The 23,509-nt window shown below is 36.9% G+C and overlaps 1 long non-coding RNA gene across 1 annotated transcript; it reads right to left on the minus strand.

The window, feature by feature from the left end:
* Positions 1–524: 524 nt before the first annotated feature.
* LOC143611598 (uncharacterized) lies at positions 525–1,485 on the minus strand. Its single transcript, XR_013149797.1, has 3 exons — positions 1,122–1,485; positions 983–1,037; positions 525–582 (listed from the first exon to the last, which is right to left on the minus strand). It is a non-coding gene; the product is annotated as an uncharacterized LOC143611598 (long non-coding RNA).
* Between the last annotated feature and the right edge of the window lie 22,024 nt (positions 1,486–23,509).

The following is a 23,509-nucleotide window of genomic DNA, read 5'->3' on the forward strand; positions in this document are numbered from 1 at the left end:
CAGACAAAAAAAGTGCCACTAGAAGCGCTACCGCTAAATCCTTTTAGTGGCACTTTTCTCGTCTGCCACACAAACTACACTTTTTTTCCGTATGCCATTAATAATATTTTGGACTTTTAGTGGCATTATTTTCTATATGCCATTAAAACATTTTGGACTTTCAGTGGCATTTTTATCCGTATGCCATTAAAATATTTTTTGGACTTTTAGTGGCATTTTTTTTCCACATGGCATTAATAACATTTTGGACTTTCAGTGGCATTTTTATCCGTATGCCATTAAAATTTTTTGGACTTTTAGTGGCATTTTTTTCCGTATGCCATTAATAACATTTTGGACTTTCAGTGGCATTTTAATCCTTCTACCAACATAAAATAAAAATAAAACCGTCAAATAGAAATTATAATATCTTTACCACAACTAAAAAGTTCAATCGCATTCTAAACACACATCAATCGCATTCCATATGCATATAATATGTCTAATAATTCTCAAGTCAAGTCAAATATCAATCATATAAAACTAAAAACTTCACCACACTTGTTAACCTCTTTCACCATCTTCAATCTTCATGCAAGGTGTCTAATAAGAAAAATAAAAATTTTTCAATATGTAAATAATATGGACACTAACTTGTGTAGCATACTTAATTATTAATCTAAAATCGATAATAACCTATTAATTTCAACCATCTCAACGATTGCGAGCTTGTGAAAAAGCTAAATAGATCGAGCCTAAAAATATGCCCGTTCTATAAACGAGCCCAAGTTTCATTGTCGAGCTCGAGCCGGCTAACGAGGCAAATATTTTGATTTTATATATATATATGTTCGTTAACCGGTTTAGTTTAAATGGTTCCTATGTGAAAATCCGTAACCGGTTCCTAATCATTAGTTACAATTGAAAAGTAACCGGTTTTGGTTCGGTTAACCGGTTAGGATTTGCACCTCGAATTACAACCAAATCACATAATATAAATTACCATTATTATTTCTTGAAGATGATACTTGGTTAACCGAAGAAATTGTACCCGGTACCTAAGACATATAAATGAGAAAAATGTTAATATATAGATATGTAACAATAAAAAATAATAAACAATAGTTTATGAATGTGAGTACCTCTATGTTCATATCACTAAGAACCGAAGACAAGTTTGCATTCGGAATATGTTCTTGAATAATGTTTAACATAACATTGACAACACTCATTAGTCGATCAAATTTATGTGAATTTGTTGAAGAATCACCTTTACTTTTTGCGGTAGGCATCGTTCCAACTAATCGAATGTATCCTCTTTTCTCCGGGCCTTTAACTTTTGAGTAGTCATCATTTGAAAAATCACATGGATCTCCGGATTTGCTTGTAGAGTCACTTGCAATAGCTTTTAATGAAGCCTAAATACAAAATAATAAAGGTAAGTAATTTTAAAAAGGCCTAAGCACACACAATATTAATAAACTGATGGTTTTTTCAATGTTAGTAAATTGATCACTATTACTTTCTTTCTTGTCAAGTTTCTATATTTATTATTATTGCATATGGTTGGTTCCTGTATTCGGTTCTTGAATGGATAGCTTGCCAACTCTAATTTCATTAATTTTATGATATCATTGTTTTGCAATGAAATCAGTACCATTCAGATTAATAAAATGCAATAAAAATCAGTACCATTTATTTAGATTTTATGTTTTTTTTTCATGATTGCAATTATATAATATAATTTTGGGATGTTTAGAATTCGATATCGGTACCAAACCAAGATATTCGACTGATTCGGTATCGGTACCAATTATCAAGCTCATCCCTACATAAATATACGTTACCACAACGTTAGCGGCTTCCGCATCAACAATTGTTCCATCTTTACGAATGTGAGTATTTATATATAGTTCTCCTCGTGTTGGGTGTACACCATTATTATTCATGGCTTGCAATTGTGTTTGATGTTTAGTAAGGGACAAGAAACAGAAAGAAGACAATAATTTAATTCGAAATAATACCTCTTCATTAGAAAGTCTAGCAAACGATTTTGTCCGGTAACATGAGGCTCATTCATCTTTGAGCGGCTCGATCTTTTAGCATCACATATACTCTATGGTAAATAGTTAATTAATACATGATTAGATTTATTTAATATAGTTCCAATTATATATATTGTATAAGACATCAAAGTTATAGATCATTGTTACTTGAAATTCTGGAGTGAATTAGAACATTATTATAACTATGTGTACATGTACAGGGGCAGTTTTGGAATAATGAATTAGAGCATATATGTTCTCATACCGATACGAGTCAAATACTCAAAACCAAATTTCAATAACGTGTTGTTTAATTTCTAATCAAAAATTCAAACTAAGTAACACATGCTACATGAAACAAAACATCATCAAAGTTATAGATCATACAGATACACATATATCTACAACAACAAAATAAAGTGTACCACTAGTGTACATTGATTTACACAGTCAAAATTAGGTTAAATCGTTACCTTGTCCATTTGTAGATTGACATTCTTCGGAATCTGATTGATCACCTTGAATTTTGCTGGTATCATCACCTTGAGTTTCATATCGCTCATTGTCTACAACATTTTCTTCTACAGTCTCTTCCAAGTCGCTAGAAACTATACATAGCCTCTTGCGTTTACCCATACTATCTATTAAAAAACATATAACTTAAACATCATTAATAGAATATTAATTATTAAACAGCTTGTTTGACTGTATCATTCCTTGAGAAACACTAAGCAAGCAATTACATGAGAATAGATTGTATCCGCTTCAAAAATATATTACATTCGAGTATCAAAATATTATATAAAATGTAAATCTTATCATTCACTAGCATATTAAACTTAACAAATGCGACTCCTCCGTCACTACCGAGCAACACCACTTACAGTAGCCTCTGGTGCTAACTTCTTTCGCAGAGCTTTTCACGGCTTTGTCTTTGCTCCATTTCAACTGCAATAACACACGGATTAATTGATTTTTTGATAGCCTTTACCTCCCTTTCCGTCTCCGCCTCTCACCCACCACCGCCACTGCCGTTACCCCCCCCCCCCCCTTCTCCACCTCACTACTCCACCTTTATTTTGCCACCGTCATCACCCATTCTCGGTTTTTGCTTATTTGGTCTTCTAGCATTTCATTTTCTAGGCGATTTGTTTTGAATGGCATTAGTTTGGAGGTTTCGCTAGTAATGCCCGTCAGGTGTTTGATTAAATGCCAACACCAAATTTTATTTTAATTTCCTTTGTTTCCAAAACAAAAAAAAATTTAATTTCTTAAGTGATTTATGAGGGCCTGTGGTGGAGAGCCCGGTCCTAGCTCGGGCACGGGGATTTGGCGTTGCCCTTTTAAAAATTTTCATGTTTGCAAAGATGGTATCCCGGGATACAAGGGGTACTCTAGGTTACTCATGCATTTTCAGCGGGATCACTTCAATGTAAAGAAAATGAGAGATCAGTTAAAGGAGCGTCTTGCTTCGGACTTGGAACTCTACAATGACGTTGTCGAAACCTTGCGCTTGCTTAAGAACTGGTTATGCGGGGAGTGCATGGCCTGCATGCCTTGAATAGGCCTTGTCTGCACGGAAAAGAAGTTGTTAAATGCACCCCACGTGCAGGAGGCGACTTTGATTTTATTGTGGGGATCCCTCAACCCCGCGATTCGCAGGTGAAACTTGGGAGTGGTCAGTCTGAGACGTTTGTGGTAGATGTCGCTCTCCTTGAGCGCGTCCTCGCCATTCCTATTGCCACTGTCAAGAGTATCCCGCCCGCGTGTTGCATGGCTTTTGCCCAGTCTTTGTCAGGGGGGCTCCGTAAAGTGGTGGATGCCCCGAGGTCTATTGAGGCTTGGGTTAAACTTTTGTTGTTGCCTCGTTGCACGTTACGTGTTGTCAAACTGGCTACTAGGCAAGAACTAAGGTCCGGTAACAGGAAATCGCTTCAATGTAGCTCCATTATGCGGGCTTTGGCTGTTTGAAAGATGGGGCAGGTTTAGAAGAGTTGGTGCTACCGCTCCTTGAACTTCCAGTGATGTGGGATTGCCAACATAAAGAAGAGGGAGGGGGCAATATCAAGCAGTGCCTCCGGAAGGTAGCGGACGGCCATTACACAGCGGCGATCAAAGTCCTGTGTTCATCCGGGGTCGCGCCTGCCGGGGGGGATACTTTGAGAGCATTGATTGATAAACATTCTGTGGTGGACCCCCCGACCATGCCCTCCGTCGTGCCACCGGAACCAGCCTTGCAGGTGGACGGTGATTGTGTGTTGGAAAGTATTAAAACCTTTCCGAAAGGTACATCTTGTGGGAGGGATGGTTTGCGGGCCCAACATATTTTAGACGTTTTCTGTGGCCAGGGGTCTCCGACCACCTCCGGGCTCTTAAAGGCCATCACTGATGTTGTCAACTTGTGGCTTGGGGGGCTTTGTCCAAAAGTTCTAGCGGAGTTCATTGCTTCGGCACCGTTGACCCCCCTGTTGAAGCCTGACAATGGAATTAGACCCATCGCAGTGGGGGCCATTTGGAGAAGATTGGTGTCGAAAGTCGCTATGCGTAAAATAGGGAAAAAGGTGGCTGCTTATCTAGGGGATTTCCAATTCGGGGTTGGCATCCCTAATGGGGCAGAAGCGGTATTACATAGTGCTAACAGATTTTTGCGCGCGTTTCATTCTGACGGGTCCCTGGCTATGCTCACTGTTGATTTTTCTAACGCCTTCAACGTGGATCGGACGACCCTTCTTAGGGAAGTTAGCTGCATATGTCCATCCATCTTCCCATGGGTCCAGTTTTTATATGCCCGCCCCGCCCGTTTATATGTGGGGGATACTCATATCAGGGCTTTTACTGGGATGCAGCAAGGGGACCCCCTTGGCCCTCTTCTTTTTGCGTTGGTCCTTCATCCGCTCATCCTTAGGGTGCAGGGGACCTGTACCTTGCCCTTCCATGCTTGGTATTTAGACGATGGCATTATTATTGGTAAGGCTGATGAGGTCGCTAGAGCGTTAAGCATTATTCGCTCAGAGGGGGCGTCTTTAGGGCTTAGGCTTAATATTCGAAAAACAGAGGTTTTTTTTGGCCGTCATGTGATGATTCGAAGAAAGTGTCGGGTTTATTCCTTGGAGAGATTAGCAGGCCTGCGATGGGAGTTAAACTCTTGGGGGAGCGGTTAGTCGGGATGCAGAGTTTATTCGGTCTTTGGCAACTAAAAGAGCTTTGAGGGCGGTTGAACTTATGAAACGCCTGCCGGACCTGAGAGACCCCCAAAGTGAGCTCCTTTTGTTACGCTCGTGCATGGGGGTTGCTAAGTTAGTGTTTGGGCTCCGGACCTGTCAACCTGAACATGTCAAAGAGGCTGTGTCCATCTTTGATGCGGGCCTGCGGGGGGTAATTGAAGATATTGTTGTGTGTGGAGGACCACATTTTGGGGACCTCCAGTGGAGGTTGGCTTCCTTCCCTATGCGTTGCGGAGGCTTAGGAATTTTCTCGGTTGAGGATGTCTCCGCATATGCATTTGTGGCTTCCAGGTCTCAGTCGTGGAAATTGCAGGACCACGTCCTGCGAAACGCTGGTGTTACGGGGGTAGATCCTGACTACTCTTTTGCACTTGGTAATATTGGAACAACTCTCCCGAACCTTGATATAGGCGGTTTTACTGATAAGGAGACCGCCCCCAAGAAACCTCAACAAACCTTGGCGAGTGCTATTTATGGTAAACACGTACATGATTTGGAGGAGAGATTCGATATGACCCCGAGACAAAGGCAGTTTTAGCTTGTCTCAAGGGGGCTCATACCCAGGATTTTTTGACTGTTGTGCCCATTGAAGGTCTTGGGCAACGGATGTCAGCAGTTGAATACAGAGCCATCCTTAAATACCGACTTATGATTCCCCTTTTCCCTCCAGATGAATTATGCCCCATTTGTAAAAAAGCTTGTTTGGATAGATTCGGTGAGCATGCCCTCCACTGTAAGGAATTGCCGGGATTCAAGTATCGTCATGACTGGGTTAGAGATGTGTTATGGGATGTGCTTAGACGTACGGGGATCTCAGTCAAGAAAGAGGCACCTGTTAACTTTTTGACTGATCCGCGTGAGGGAAGATCTACCCTGCGTCCTGCGGATGTTCTTGTGTTTGGCTGGGCAGGGGGTAAGCATGCGTGTGTTGACCTCACTGGGGTGTCCCCGTTGGTGGGGCTGAGAGACAGTGGCTTCGTACCGGGACAGGCGGTTTTGAGCGGAGTCTAGGAAGGTTGCTAAGCATGAGACATTGTGTTTGGAAAATCAGCACGTGTTCATTCCATTTGCCTTCGACACTTTTGGATCCCTAGCTCCCGAGGCGGTTCGCTTCTTGGAGCGGGTGCAGAAGGTGGTCCACAGTGACTCGCAGAACCCGAGGAACCAAGGATTTATATTTAGTAGAATAGGCTTTGCGATTCAAAAGGGGATAGCGGCGCAACTTGTTGCTCGCTTACCCATTATCCAGATGTAGTTCGGTTTGTGTTATATATAAAAGAACTTAACAGCAACTGATTGATTCGATAATCGATTACAACGATCAGTCAATTAAATGATTCAATAATTGAGCTAAACATAACCTAACAGCTCAATCATACAGGTAACCTAATTTCAATTAACGTCTCAATCACAATTCAGAACAATAGAGCTCAATCGCATAATCACAATTCATAACAAATAACCTAATTTCAGTTAAACACTTAAACCTAGTTTCAGTAAGCTCAATTGCATAATCACAATTCAGAACAGTTAAGCAATTAAGCTCATATTTCAGTTAAGCACTTAAAACTAATTTCAATTCGTGTTTAAGTCGCTAGAGATTTAGTGATGTGTAGAAGTTACCGTTCGCCGGAGATTTGGTGATGTGGAGAAGTTGCCGTCGCCAGAGATTTGGTGTGTCGTGGTCACCAGAGAAATATTGCCAAAGATGTGTCACGTCATCAGAGATTGATGATAGAAATATCGTGGAGACTTAATTTGTGCAGAATGAACATTAAATAATACAAGATAATCTATTTGGTGGGTTTTTTGTTGATAGACTTAATGGTTTTTTTAAACAATATTATTATTTAATAGATAGGATACTAAAATAGTTATAAGGTCCCTTCACCTTTTTATTAAAAGTTATTAAAAAAAAGTGTATTTTTATGTGAGATTAGTGATTAATAGGTGAGATGTGAGATAACTCGCTTGGCGCTAGTTGGATTGGTGGGAGATTTAAAATCAGGGATTAGTTGGATTTGAATTTTATGTGTAGTTTATCAAAATTATATCGACGCCTAATCACGGCTTTTACAACAGTGGTAAGATGAAAGTCATTTCTTTGTTATATAATGTGACTTTTTAGTGGTTAACATGTATATAGTATGTTATAACTTTGAGTGTGCCGTAATGGCGTATAGATCTATAAGTGTGTGTTTTTTTTTTAATTTACTCTTATATGGTTCATGTGGGATAAGTGAAAGTGTCGGTGAATTTATTTAACATATTACGATTTTTGAATATTTCTACAATTATAAACTCATAGATAGATAGATAGATAATTGTATTAACTTATGGTCATGTATATGAGCTCAGAGAGAGTTGGGTTTAGGATTGATAATCATATTAGCTTGTGCAGTTGTGCTATCATAGGGGTTTAGAGTGATTTTTTTAAATCAAATTAGTAGCATACAGTATTATTAAGTTACCATTGTATTCTCATTTTTTTTTCGAGTTCTGGATCAAGTGCTTGTGCATCCTTACAATGGTTGGTCAAAACGTTTTATCTACTTATATTTAATTATTTGTCGCTATGGGATGCAACTGCTGCACTAGTACCCCCTATGATGCAGAAAGGAAATGAAAGGGAACCTTCACATCGCCTTGAATGTTCTTCGTTTTATATGGCAGATCCCAACCGGCTGGGATATATATCGTCCTTAAGGTCTTTGAGTTCACTGAGTGGGTAAAGAGTGTAGAAATCTATAAAGTTTCAAAAAGTGTGCTGCGCGCAAATGTAATAGAGTAAGTACCATGTCACCGACTTTCAAATCTAACCCAAAGCTCAAGTCTAAACTAACTAAATTCTATCCTTATTGGCCCGATACTGAATGAAGACCAGCCTATAAGTTATATTTCTATAATGCCTAAACTACCCTTCCATATTTTACTCCAATTTCCAAAGTATTTTGCTTTTTCCCACAAAAGATGTAGACTTTTATCAGGCAAAAATGACCAATTTACCCTTGATTAATATGAGAAGCAGCAGAGTTACTGATCCACCAGCTTCTCCCAACATATAAAACGAACCTAAACAGGCCTTCCAAATGTCAAGTTTGACCATTAATAGTCAAACATGACCAAAATGCTCAAACTATACAACTTATAATCTTTATTCCAACAATCTTTTTTATTCCAAAGTAACATACTGGTCAATTGATTATTTGATTATGCTTTCCCTCATAATTTAGATTACTTGTGCCAAAAGACCATATTATCCTTATAGCATAAAAGAGTATATTGTCCAACTGTACCCAAAATACCAACTGTTTTCACTTTTGACCATGCTTCCTGAATTTCTTTTTATTTTTCCAAAATAAAGTTTTTACCTTAAAAATCCATTTTTTTACAAAAACGTATCTGGATCATATAGCAATAATTAAAAACACCTTTTTATTAAATAAATTTAAAAGACACCTCGTTAAGGTATATTTTATAGAGATTGCGTCATAAAACAAAATTAAAAAAAAAACAAGATTTTTAGGTAATGTCATTAAAACATGTGGCACTAGATTTTTAGTGGCATTACAAAGTGCCACTGAAATCATAAATTAGTGGCATTAAAAATAAGTGTCATTAAAAACCTAACTTAGTGGCACAAAAGCTAAATGTCATTTAAAACATGTGGCGCTAGATTTTTAGTGGCATAGCAAAGTGCCACTAGAATCATAAATTAGTGGCACTAAAACTAAGTGCCACTAAAATGTGTCATAAGGAAAGATGGCATACGCAAAGTACCATTAAAAACCAAAATTAGTGGCACAAAACCTAAATGCCATTAAAAACGTGTGACACAAGATTTTTAGTGGCATACGCAAAGTGACACTAAAATCATAAATTAGTGGCACTAAAACTAAGTGCCACTAAAAATTTGTTATAAGCAAAGATGGCATACGCAGAGTGCCATTAAAACCTAAATTAGTGGCATAAAAGTTAAATGCTATTAAAAACGTATGCCACTAAATGGCTTTTTATTTGTAGTGTAAATTACTTGGTAATTCATCATTGACTATAATGGATCCTAACGTTGTGTATGCTAGCAGTCCAACAAGAATCATTCCCAAGGAGTTATGTTATTTTTTGCGGTGCTCCTACTTTCTATCGTATGATTTGTCATACGTGGATCCTACATTGTGTAAGTGTTTATGTATTTATTATCTTGATCAAATATGTCTTTTGATTGAGTAACTAAATATCTGTTTTCTTAGTGTAATTGTGAGCTTCCTCAGCCTGAAGCAAAAATACACCCTCCCACACAACCACCCCCCACCAGAGTTAACTTTTGACCAGTTGAATCCAGATTTGTTAGAAGACCCAGATGTGTTGAAGAGTATTTATGAAAACGAAGGGAAAAAAGAAGTTGAACCAAAAGTACCACCATGACCCGTATCCTGGAGAGCACTCATCAGATTCGGAGTGGTCAAATGATGATTGCCATTGGAAGTAATCTATGTTTTATTATAGTTGTTATGTGTTTTTTAATGTGTTTTTAATAAAGTTGTTGTGTGTTTCATCCATTTGTTTTTAATCAACTTGTTTCTTAAGTCTTGTTTGCTTAATTATAGTTTGTTTCATTATAACACTTTAAAATCTAGACTAATAACTCATAAAATTTGCTTTAACAAAATAAAAAACAAAAACATTGAATTACAATTTATAAATTTACAATTTTTAAACTTACAATTTATAAAACACAAAAACAACTTACTTATATATATATATATATATATATATATATATATACACCCCCACCTTCATTCTCAAACCCGCACTTCTACAATATCTACTCAATCTCACAAACCACATCCAACACCTCAAACCCACACCCAAATTCACCCAAGAAAATGAATTTGAAATTGTATCTCAACTCGGGTCCAAGGAATGATAGTCTCTTGTACCTAGGAGCCGAACACCGAGCCCGAAATTTGTTCCTCAATCCACTAGAGGGGGGAGATTTCTACATTGGATTTTAAACGGGGGATGGTACATTTTCGGTGCAAGTCATGGAAAATATCATAAAATTAGAGGGTAGAGTTTTGGAGTATATTGATTTATTTGGATTTGGCGGTATTGTTCGTTGTGGTTATAAGAAAGTTGACCGAGCGTTGGTAGAAGCTCTGGTTGAAAGGTGGCGGCCCGAAACGAACACGTTTCACCTGCCATTTGGCGAGGCGGCTGTCCCCTTGGAGGATGTTAACGTTCTATGGGGGTTACCCATTGAGGGCGAGGCGTTAGCTAGGTACGAGCAATCGTTCGACTACGACGAACGGAGGGAAATGTGCAATACTTATTTGGGTTTGATACAAAAGAATCTGATTATAAAAATCAATTTTTAAAACTCAAACGTATAGTAGACTTTATGTTAGATTACCCAATAACCGAATAATCTATTGATACACAATGTATGCATCATGCCCATTGTGTCTGCCTAATAGTGGCTTCTAGTAATATGTTGGCAGATACAAATAATGGGTACGCGTCATTACATTTACTATCTCATTTGAGAGACTTTCGAGTCAGTGGGTGACACTGAGTTGGAGTTCTGCTGCCATGGCGTGTTTTTTTAGAGAACTCTACAAGGGAACCAAACCCCAAACAAAGGCAATTGGCAGTCCAATGTCACTGCTACAAGTATAGGCATGGACCCGGATTCGAACAATGAGGCCCACAATTGTCGATCAACGAATCAATTGAAGACATCCATATGACGCAAGGTATTAAAATATTTTATAATGTTTTATAATGTTTGATTGTATTAAATGTTGGGTTGACGGTTTAGTAGTTTGAATCATTTTCTATATTTTTGGGTTGTATTAAAAGATTTTAAAATGTTGGGCTGTATTAAAAGTTTAAAATAATATAAATATCTATTATTACAAATTTAGATCTTAAAATTACTGATTTTAAAATAATATAAATATCTATTATTATTATTATTATTATTATTATTATTATGATTTAAAACTTTTTGCATGTTGACACTTTAAAAAAAATGCAGAAACAAAATTAATGAGAAAATATATCTTCAATGGAGCTTGAATGTTTATAAATATCATCAAACTTAAAACTTGAATGTTTATAAACTTTTTAAAGTTATAGTGTCAAAAGTACTAACAATAAACATGGTTTCTGACATAATCATATGGAGACTATGTAAATTTTTTTTAAATATATGTAGTGTTGTCACACCATTAACTTTTGATAATGGTTAAAAAGTATCATTTAAAGAAATATATAAAATAGATGTATTTTAAAATGTTTAAAATTGGATTAAAGGAATTATTTTTATTTAAATGAGAAAATATTTTTTCTTTCTGTGATACTAAGCGTTATCTTTTAAATATAAGTTCTTTAACTAATTTTGAAAATAATAATTATGCACACTTTAATTTTTTTTTTTTTTGAATATCCTGTATAAAATTTTAAGAAAATATGTTTTAAGAAAAAGGTAACTTAGATAGAGATTTAATCTCGATTTATTATTATATTTTCGTAGATATTGTAACACTTATTATTGTTTTTTTGAAGGTGGGCGGAGCATCACCTTAGTCACACGGAGACTCCTTCACACGTGTTGAAGGCCCACCGGGCAACACTACAAAATCTACGAGAGGCCGAAGTATTTCTTCGTTAACCATAAAGGTTCTTTTATAGAGATTGTAAATACTAAATATTAACAATACTTTTGTTTTAACAGTTTTATTGGATGCCTTATCGGGACGTGATGGATAGGCTCCCGCAAATGTGTCTAACCGGCATAAACAATTGGAGGTCCTCATGTTGTCTAATTTATTGGAATGTCGTTGAGCATCATCCGGTGGAAAGGGTGATGAGACAGTTTGGATTTCTTAAGGAGGTCCCTCACCCTATCCATTTTTCACGTGAAGTGCTCCGGACACTCCGTAAGACAGCACGTAAATGGAGGTTGGGCACAGACTGGTCTGAGGTTCATGACCAGTATGTCCAAAATTGGAACCAAAGACGCCAAAATGTGGTGCAAGGTATGCTGACCAACACGCCTACGACACTCCATACTTACAATGAATGGTTTCATCGACATACTGTGTTATGCATAAAGGACCCGAGGCACGACCCCGGTGCTGCACATAGTGGGTTCGATGATCACGGTGGAACGGCAAGATACTTGGTTAGTATCATTACTAATGTAAAATTAAATTTAATAAATAAGTAATGTGTTTGGGTTTTAATTAATTTTTGGTTTTGTAGGTGGATGGATTAGGCCACATTAGTCAAGAAGCCATCAGAATGCAGAACATGGGCTTGACCATTACTTTGAAAATTTTGCAAGGGTCCAAAACATAATTCAATCTGTTAATCATGTGGATCAGCCATCCTACATACAGACTAATGAACCGGATATGAGACACGATAACCCGCTCCCACAACATGCTCCGCGTCCTTGGGGAGTCGTGGTCGACCAAGAACTCAGGCAAACCCTATTAATGATGATGATCGGGGGCGGGTCCCTCCAATTTCGGAAGCGCATCAATGAGTATGGGGTGGGTCAAATCAATTTTAGAGGCCCTACTGCCGACTATTGGGCGGGTCCCTCCAATTTTGGAGGCTCTACCGCCGAGTATGGGGCGGGTCCCTCCAATTTTGGAGGCCCTAGTGCCGACTATGGGGGGCCCACCAATTTTGTTTGGCAAGCTGGTTATTGTCCTTCGTTTCAAAATGTTAGACAGGGATCATAAAGCATCAACGAAAAAAACAATTGGGTATCCTCTTTGTTTGACTTCATTCCTACAACTAACATGATCCCTGCGATGTACACAAACACCCCTAGAGACTTCCATAATTACGATTATACCGGTGTTAGTGTACAACAACCGCGTTACCAACATTTAACTCCGGTTCAAATGAGCTTAGAACTACAGTTGACTCAACCTAAAGGCTCAAATCCACCAAGTGATGATGAACGCCAAGATCGAAGACCACGAAGACATCCAAAACCAGTTGGTTGTGGCATAGGTGGCTGTCTGAACCCACATCCGCATAGACATTAAAAATTAATTCAGCATGTGATTATTTGTATTTTTATTTAGTTTGTGTGTAAAACATTTATTAATTCAACATGTGAAATTTTCATGCATGCAAGTAAACTAGCCATATTTTTGTTATTAATTATCATCTAATAATTTTTATTAAAATAGTATGCTTGTCATCTATGCCAATATTATATTGAATTATAGACAGATATTTTCGGTTTTAAATATATTTTTTGAGCACGGTAACATACTAATAACAGTTTTTGGGTAACATAATAAACTATTTTTTAATTCACTAAAAAGATATTTAAAGCATCCGGACGTAGTTCATAATATACATAACACATAAAAAGTCCATAAAGAGTCCATAATACATATTACATAAAACGTAAAAAAAAGTTGAATACTAAGACATAAAATGAAACAAACAGAAACTTGAATACATGATAAAAAAAATACAAGAGTTAATGTTGTATGTTCGGACAATTGTTGATCCTGTGACCCGTTGATTTACAACCAGAACACCTACGACCCGCCGTTTCCTCAGCGTAGCTGGCGTCCATCTCGTTGTGCATCCTCCTAGCACGCCGTCTTCCCCTTAAGATGGTTATTCTTCGATGGGTCCCCTCGAATTCGCCAGCCGGCGTACAACCAGTCTTGTTTATGAGGCATCGTAAAATACGGGTGACTATATTGTGCACAGTAGGTTTCTGTGTAATACCTTGGATCAGCCATTTGTCTTTCATTTCCACTGATTTGGTGGCATAATGCAATTGCATGGCTACACGGGAAACGATAAATTTGCCACCTACCACACGTGCAGGTTAGTTCTTGGAATTCTACCGTATACGGACTGGATCGAGATTCGTCCGATGTTTGTAGGGATGACTTCTCCTAGTACCGTTGATGACGTGCTGAATAAGGGAACACTCGGTGTTGTCGAGCCCTAATTTCACGATTATTGTAGACTGTCCACATGCAGTGAGGATAGTCCGTTGAACAATTATACGCGGTTGTGTAGTGTATGGCGTATTGCTCAACTTCTCTTTTAAACGTGCATTCAATTAATGCCTTTATTGGGAGCATCCTGGCACCACGTAACACATTGTTCATGCTTTCCGATATGTTCGTGATGAGGTTACCGCATCATCGATTCCCACTGTCATACAGGACTATCCATTTTTTTTATCTATCGCACGGAGGTACCGCCACGCTTCTCTATTTGTTGCCTTCAGCTCATCCATCAGGCGATCATACTTTCTTCGTTGTGTTGTGCATCCGATCTCCCAACACATCCTTTTCAAGCTCACACTCTTGAACTTTGCCATGAAATTGCTTCTTACATGCCTTAGACAAAATCGATGGTAGGCGTGGGGTTCCTTCCATGATTCTAAATTATTCATGGCGTGTTTTATGCCCGCATGCCTGTCAAAAATTACATACAACTTTCGCCTTGCGGGGACTTCAACGTTGTCAGCAAATTGTTGAAGAAACCACTTCCAGCTCTCGTTTGTTTCCTCATCCACCAATGCGTACGCAATCGGCAAGATCATGTTGTTTGCGTTTTTGGAAACCGCCATAAATATTTTTCCCTTGTAAGTGCCTGATATGTGCTAAAATATACATTAATAATATAAATATTTTCTACACTTTTAAGTACTTTTGAGCCAGGTTTTTATTGAATATTAATCTAGATTGGTTCATATATTAGTTTCTAGGGATTTCAAGAGAGAATGAGCTATATGGAGCTACTACGTGATAAAACATTAACTATAAATAACTAGTACTTTACCCGTCCGGTGGACGGAAAAATCAACAATGGAATGTGACAACAACATTAATTCAGTAACATAGTAACATGAATAAGCAGAAGGCAGGTCTTAATGAAATATTAAGGTCCTAGGAACAATTTGTGTATGCACGTAGTATTTTGAAATGTTAATTGGTATATCTTTTGGTTTGTTTCTTACTTCACTAGTTGTACACCCATCCAAGTCTGGGTTCTCCAGATTAATTATATTAAAACTTTACCAAACTTTTGACCCAAAACACTATTTGACTGTAAACTAACAAACGTAAACCAAAAGTTTAGAATATATTTTAAAACTTGACGAGATCTACTTATTAAGTAGCTTTGGCTTCTGTGAACACCTTGACCACAACTGCTTTCCCGATTCATCTTGTGGACCTGGATCATGGCATCAGCTAATGAGCTTTGTGTAACCATGTCCTCAGCATTAAATTAACGGTCAAGATCAACCCTCAGTCCCATCACCTACAACAAATTGAAGTAAACAAATCAATTAGATGATATTTTAAACCGAATTTTAATGCGGAAAATATTTAAGTAATAATTACACCTAATATGGTACTTCCTGGGTGTGCCTGCGTATACAAAGTATTACCGGTTAGTTCTTGTAAACTAAAGCACATGTGGATCTGGTAGATTTGAAATCTTTTCTCCTTCATCATCATCTGGAAACATTTTAACCTTAACTGCTATTTACTTATTAGTGGCATCTTGTAAAAGCAAGGGTAGAAATTAGTTACAAATAGGTGAAACAGTTTATTTTAATAAAAGCCACTTCTCAATGAGTAAAGTTTCCACAACTTTTGTTGTCTTTCTTCGGAATTTTATAATCATTGGTGCATTCACACACACGTAACTGATGCGGCACACGTAACATGTCATTGGTATAACGTATAAAATAAATAAAAACATGTATCTTTAAATACCTGCAAAAGGATTAATAGTACGCCCATAAGGTCATTATCTACACATAGCGTGCAGGGAATGAACACGTAGTTATGAGAGTAGACCACAGATGAATATAAATTAATTACGGAGTTGTATAAGTATGATGCATAAGAGACACGATAATTTTACCTTAATGAAACCGGTTTCATGGTCAAGTTCAAATTTCACTTCGCTTCTTTTTAAGTGACAGTAGAAACTTATAAGTGAGGAATGTGTTCCTGACCATACTTGTTCTATCCCAAGCAGATTACCTTCACATCTTCATGAGTTTAAAGCAAAAAAGAATTAGTATTAACTGCTAAGAAAACAGCATGCCACAAGCCTACAATACATACCTGTAACAATAGGAATGCACCTAGCCCGGCCCACTCTTGCATCTAAAATCTGTGGCAAGTCTGATAAAACCACACATTAGGAAATATAATAGAAGCAGATTAAAAATAATAAGAAAACTTTAGTGAAATTATTGACCTGTGTGAAGCCAAACATAAACAACTGTTTGATTTTATGTTCTTTTAGAAACTAACCTTTCGATTAGTTTTACCATCCGCATCATCGATCTCCTTGTCTAGCTTTTGGAGGACCTTTTCTCTAAGAGACGAAGATAGTTTATGACCAATTGTCATCTCAGCAGCATGATCTGATAGCTCTCTGTGCTTTCTTGGATTCTTCTACGCATCAGTACCCTCTTTTTCCACAGTTGTAATCTACATAATAACTTGGTTATCATTGAGACTTACATAACATGGTTACCCGAACACAACCGGTTTGACCCAAATTTTTTTATTCTACATTTTCACAGCAACAAGAGTATAAATTAATATTAAACAATTTCATTTTTATAAAATCGTATGTCAATCTTCTTTTTAGTTATAAAATTTGGCACAAGGTAGTTAACAATTTAAATTTAAGTTGTTACAAAAAAACATTTTTAAATTAAATTAAAAAACAAATGGCTTAAACGGGCCAGCCTGTGAAGCGATCAAGTTGACCTGAACACAACCCAGTTAACTAAATGGGGTCGCGAGTTTGACCCAAAAGTAACCCGAAAGATTTATATTTAGACTAACGGAAGTCGGGAGAAAATGGCCCATATGAAGTTACGAGATGAGGCAGTCTGTGATCGTTCCCTTTACAAATTCTCCCACGCAGGCCACCATCGGTCCGGCCGGCCCAAATGCATTACAAAGTAAGGCAAGGGCTTTAGGCCCATTCATTTTGAGGCCCCAACTTTTAAAAAAATTATCTAAAGTTTATATAAAAGTGTTTATTTGATCCTCTTAATATACAAAGTGATTGTAGTCTGTTGGTATAGCAACACGTGTTACCTTGCTGACCATGGATCGAATCTCAGTTCCATTTTTTTAAGCATTTTAATTTTTGGATGCTATGTGGGAAACGGCTAGCCATATACCCAATATTTTTATAGTGTTTCATTTATATTTAATTTTTTACTTGCTAAGATTAATTCAATGTTTTTTCTTCTAGTACTTCAAACACTTCTCAATTTATTTTTATTTTTATTTTTGAAAAACTTGAGTGTATAATGTAGTTCCCAATTAGTTGCAGCAAAAGCTGTTTCAAGTATAAAAGATTGAAATTCAACATTATATTAGTTATAACATTATAACTGCAAAAGATCATGCGGAAAATGTCAAATGTGTGTGGTGTCATCCGCAAGAATATTTTCACTATCTTTTAATCAAGTTATTTTCACGTTTTAGTTAGTTTAATTTAAAACAAATGTGACATTGTAATGGACTAGCTTATGATATAAAATAGATTGTCTAAAGAGAAATGAACTAAACTGGTCATATTTATTCGATGTGAAGCAAAATGAATAAGAATTTGAAACGTATGAGCTTATTTTTTTTTTTTTAAAAAAAGCCACAAAAATTTTATTCGCTTTAGGCCACCAAAACTGTTGGGCCGCCACTGTCAGTCCCGAGTACCCTGCATTTGCCTCAGTGGCTGGATTTGCAGCCCATAAGAGGGCTAGGGTTCTCTAAATTCTTTCATGTCATTTATGTCTGCATATACCAAAAAGAAAAAGAAAAAAAAAATAGTTATAGTTCTCGTTTTATCATAATCTATTTTAAGCTAGAAGAAATACGAAATTTCTCACCTAAGAAAAAACATAAAAATTCAGTTTCTCCCACGACGCAACTATTTTCCAGGGCTATTATCTGAGAAAAAGAGCCCTTTAGCATCAATATCATAAAGCATTATTGTATGAAGAATGCATCATCAAGGAAAGATTTACCTATGAAGCATCAACTCTAGACCGTCAACAATGCTCGATCCACCAATGGAGCTATCACGCAACTCCAGTTGACCGTTAACAAAGATCGAAACCATATTCACACAAATCAATTTTCACTCTTTGGTAACCTATATATATAATTAAAACATATTATAATAAAAATACCAAGAAAATTAACCAAACTGCATTTCGTGGAGATGCAGCTCATGAAAATGATTCAACATATATTTAAACAACTACAATAAGAAAGGTACGTATATATGTTTTATTTGAATTAACATATCTATTTTCTTTATTTGAAGGTATATAGAGAATTAAACCAGCTCAAGTCATGATGTTGTTGGGCCATCAAAACATACGAGATGAACTAAATCAGCCCTCTGACTAATTGTTTGGCAGCCCAACTCACGACAAATAAAGAGTTACGGGGTTTTTTTTGCAGACGAAATTCAGAGGGGGCACCACTGCTTGGGGCGATTGTGTTCGGGAGCCAGACAAGAATTGAAGAAGCAAGCTAGCAAGTCTTATTTATTATATTATTCGATGAATCGTATTATTTGTTATATCTTTATTTCGTCGAATATTATTATGGTTGGCTAAACTGTTATACTGCCTGGGTTTGGATGAATACTTGTTAGACTCATTTTACTTTTGGTCTTGGATTATTTACTAATTGGTGATGCTTTGGTAAAGTTTTTATTTTATTTGGTTGTGATACATATGCGTATTTGGTATTAATTTATTATCAATTTATTGTTCCATATGCGTCTTTGTGAATGTCTTTCATGTATGGATGCGTATTAGGTTACTTACTATGTGTTTGTAACTAATTTATGGTTTATAGTCGACTTATCCCATAGGAGCGATAACTGAGAGTTTAGATATACCTTATATTCTGTCACTTGAGAGATCGGGAGGTAATTAAGTGTCGTTTGTTTTGGTTTCTTTGCGGGTTTGTGTAGTGATTGCACGGGAGTGTGTTACCCTAGATTCTCTAAGATTCTTACAGATCCGAATTATAACCAAATTTAATAAAAATACCCCTTACGCCTTAGGGTGTTTTGTGATTAGAGAGACCGGGAGGTGATTTAATCTTTGGGTACCTTAGCATAGTTAGGTAAGGTGAGACCGGGAGGTGATCCGAACCATTAAACCGTTGAGCTTACATGATATTTAAGGTTCTTAGGTATTGTTGGTGAGACCGGGAGGAGATCTAGCATACTTTAGTTATTCCTAAGTTTCATATTTTTAGAATACGGTACCGATCATATATCCAATTCCGAGAGTTTACGAGTTGACTAGTAGGATTCTTTACCTAGGTAGTTATTTCCCCTATTTGAGTTCTAGTTCTATTTGTCCGTGTCTAGTTTTAGTTTAAGTATTATTTAGTTTTATTTAATAATAAAAAAAAGACAAAAATCATTTAAATCAATTTTTTTAGTTATTAGTCAAAGTCTAGTTTAGGTGTCGCTAGTGTCTCGTGGGTTCGATATCCGGACTTCGTTAGGCTTTACTACAGTTGATAGGTACACTTTCCTGTCTAGTGGTCTAGCATTAGGATAGTCTAGATTTATAAATTTAAAACTAGAGTGTCTAGGTTAGGTTAAGTTTTTAATAGACCGTTTTGCACATTAGTGCCCCTGAGATGGGTGGCATCTATAGAGATCGCAGTAATGCAAAAACTAAAGACTTCAATACTTGGACGGGATGCCCAAAATACATCCTTGAATACTTAGCAGTCACTTGGACTGTAAGGATAATGTAACCACTGGACAACGGTACCGGGGTTTGCTTGTTGTAGTGCCATTATGTAGCTTGGTAATTCATGGAAATTTTCATCCCAGCTACCGTATATGTTTTCGGTGGCTTTTTTCCAGGCAGCCCAAGCCTTGCCGTAAGTGATATCAACATTCAGTTTCTCTTTGATCAGAGACTGAATTTGTTTCACAGTATACGATAAATTTGCAAGAACTTGTTGTTGGATGTGGGCTGCTACAACTTTTGATCTTAGGGATCGGTTGTTGTTGCAAGAAACAGTGGTGAAACACGAGTGAGCCGGTGTCCATGTTGTCATTTTGAAACAATTGGAATCTTTTAATTTTCTTGTCGTGTATGTCCAAAGACATGGTTGAGAGGTATCGTGCTGGTTGTTTGTTTGTGTTAATACTTTTACATTTCGCTGTGAAGACTTTAGGTCTGGTTTCAGCCATAAACATCTCTCTGTTGTGGTTGACATTCCACATTCGAACGGTGTAATCAACTTGGGATTTTGAAGTGAAATACATATTAAAACGTATTTCTGCGTATTTTTCGTCCCAAAAATCCATTTCATCTTCCGCAAAATTATCCATAGGAATGTAGTCTTCATCCATTCCTCTGCCAACAACATTAAGTTCGTGGAAATGGGTAAGTCCCTGACTTTGTTGTTGAGGCAAAGGAGGGAGTGGTTCGCCGTCCTCCGATTCATAATCAAAAACAAACGGTTCACTCTCTTATGTGTCTTCAACTTCTTCAGCAAGAGTCTTACAAAAAAAATACCTCTTACAACATTTTATTCAGTATAAAAATATTTAAAAGGGATGTAAAAAAGGAAGTATAAAAACCTTCTTCGTGGTCTTCAATGATTGAGGAACTACCATGCTCATGTTGTTGCAAGTATGGAATTACCGTCGTCCACGCCACATGAATTTTACATGTGTAACCAGGAACAAGGGAAGCTAGTTGGTATATTAAATACATATCACTTTCTTGGTGAATATGTGCAGTATAAGAACCTCCATTGAATTCGTAGTAGAGTGTTAACTCTAGACAACATCATTGATGGTCAATTTGAACACATCTACATATGTTGTCAACCAACTCGGAATAATTGATCTGTTGAGAAACTAAGAAAGTAGTGCTACGAGTTCCCGAAGTACCCATAGCAACTCCTTGTGTGTATGACACTTCACCCCATAATATAACTGCACTACAAAGGTGTTAAATGACAAAGAAGAAGCTATTTAATGCTTGAATGAGGAAGTTGTAAGAAGAAGTTGAATTAGAAAGTGGATGGATGATGGTATTTTTAATTGAATGAGGGTATTTATAATTGAAGGTGGTACCTTGAATGGATGGTGGTATTTATAAGTGATTTACTAAATTTAGAAAATGATTTAATACATATTATTATTATTATATTTACTAAAATGATTTAAATGTGTAACTTGGTAGTTGGGACTTTGGTAGGTAGTATTAAGTTGGTAGAAAACATAACTCGGTTAGTTAGATTTAGTTAGGTTAGTAGTTTCATTAGTGTGGTTAATTTTTTCGTTTGTTTGGTTAAGTGTCCCATACGAGTTACACGAACTATACGGCATAAATTTGTAGATGAGGGGTATTATTTTGTAAGAGATAAATACATCTTGTTTCAAATGATACATGACCCACTTTCAACTATAAATACATGCTTCATATTTAACATCTTTACTCCATCTTTCAAACACTTAATTTTCTTCCAAATGGCGCACCGAAGAGACAAAGAAGAAAATGAAGAATTTTTTTCCTCACAACTAGTTTCCAAATCGGCAAGATGGACTGATGATGTTTGGAGGCGTTTAACGAGGCCTCGTGCAATAACTTCGGTATCTTCTTCAAATGTTCCCGAAAACCCCCCACCCCCACGAAAAAAATAATTTTGCATTTTTGAATCCAACGAAAACAAGTTGGTCAAGATATGTAGTTGAGTTTTATATTAACGGAGACGCCCCATTTTACTATACAAAGTTTATACCCATGAAAAAACTCAATCGAAGTTTCTGGGGTACTCTGTTAGGGTACGAGTCAAATGGTTCCCTTTCTGAAACGGTAAAATTCTAGAGTTTTATATACTTTTATATAAAGTTTTATATACTTTTAGATATATTCTTCATTAAATGACTAACTAATATTTTTGATAAATATGTTTTTAGCACATCGAAGCGTGGACAACAAGATTGATGATCGTTCGATACGCAAATGTAACACCGCATCTATTACCCTATTAAATTTAAGCTTAATACACTAACTTAGAAAGTATAGGGACCTAAATTGCAAATTCTAAAAATATTATCCCATCGCGGTACGTGACGGGGTAACACTCAATCTATCGCGTAGCGCGATGGACTTGCTGAGTCAGTGGACACGTGTCCAACAATGTGTCAACACGTGGCACGATACGACAGACCACGTGTCACCACCGCATAAGGCAGCGTAAATTGCGGCGCCGCGGTACGCGACGGGTCACAAGAACCCCCTCGTGTACCGTGACGGGGTCCGAAATTCGCCTATAAAAGGGGGAGACGGGTATGAGGCTTTCTCATCCCAAACACACCTTCACATTCACACACTTAACCTCGAAAGGCGTGCCCCTTTGCCGTGACAAGCTGACGTGCTATTTTCTTGAAGTTCATGCAAGAAACGAAGCCATAATCAAGTAGCAATCACATAAGTGAGTAGAACAAGATCCTGCCTTTTTCTTATTATCAATCTAAGTATCCACATTAAGGTATGGGTTATGTTTAAGTTATTTACATTCTAGCTTAGACTATCAATCGAGGCTGTGGCCTTTAACCTTGATCGTATTTTACAAATATTCATTCACAATCAAGTTTTCATAAACGTTACTTCATGATTAAGTAATGTTAAACAAAAGATATATTTTGACGGGCATGTAGTAACTGGAAGGGGGATATCACTAGTAGTAAGTTTCTTGCCTAAGGAAAAGTAATTCGTATAAATCCCAATCAACCGAGGGACCCGTTTACTTACCTGGAGAAACTTACCAACGTGTTGAACCTATTAGGCCAAAGCATGCTATATCAAACGTCACATAAAACCAAATATTTTCATTCACAATCAAAGATAAACGATTTCAAGGTTAAGCTTACAATCATAGCTTAATCATCATTCAAAATGTTTATACAAACCTATTTATGTATAGGTTAATCTCATTCACAATCAATCAATCAGTCAAGGTTTTCAACACCGACGGTACAAGTGAATACGTCAACCTTTTCAATAAGTCAAAACATATTTATACTCAATGAGACGTACGGGTGTTTGTCTTAACGAGTCAATCAATGTCTATATGAGGTCACGTGATCTCTAAAACATTATAATACAAGATAGAAAATAAAAGCAACTAAGACCGAATACGCATGTGTCTGGAT

This window comes from Bidens hawaiensis, unplaced genomic scaffold, assembly GCF_021521415.1.
Source record: "Bidens hawaiensis isolate Kalapana, Puna unplaced genomic scaffold, B.hawaiensis_p1.1 tig00031785_1, whole genome shotgun sequence".
Lineage (NCBI taxonomy): Eukaryota > Viridiplantae > Streptophyta > Magnoliopsida > Asterales > Asteraceae > Bidens > Bidens hawaiensis.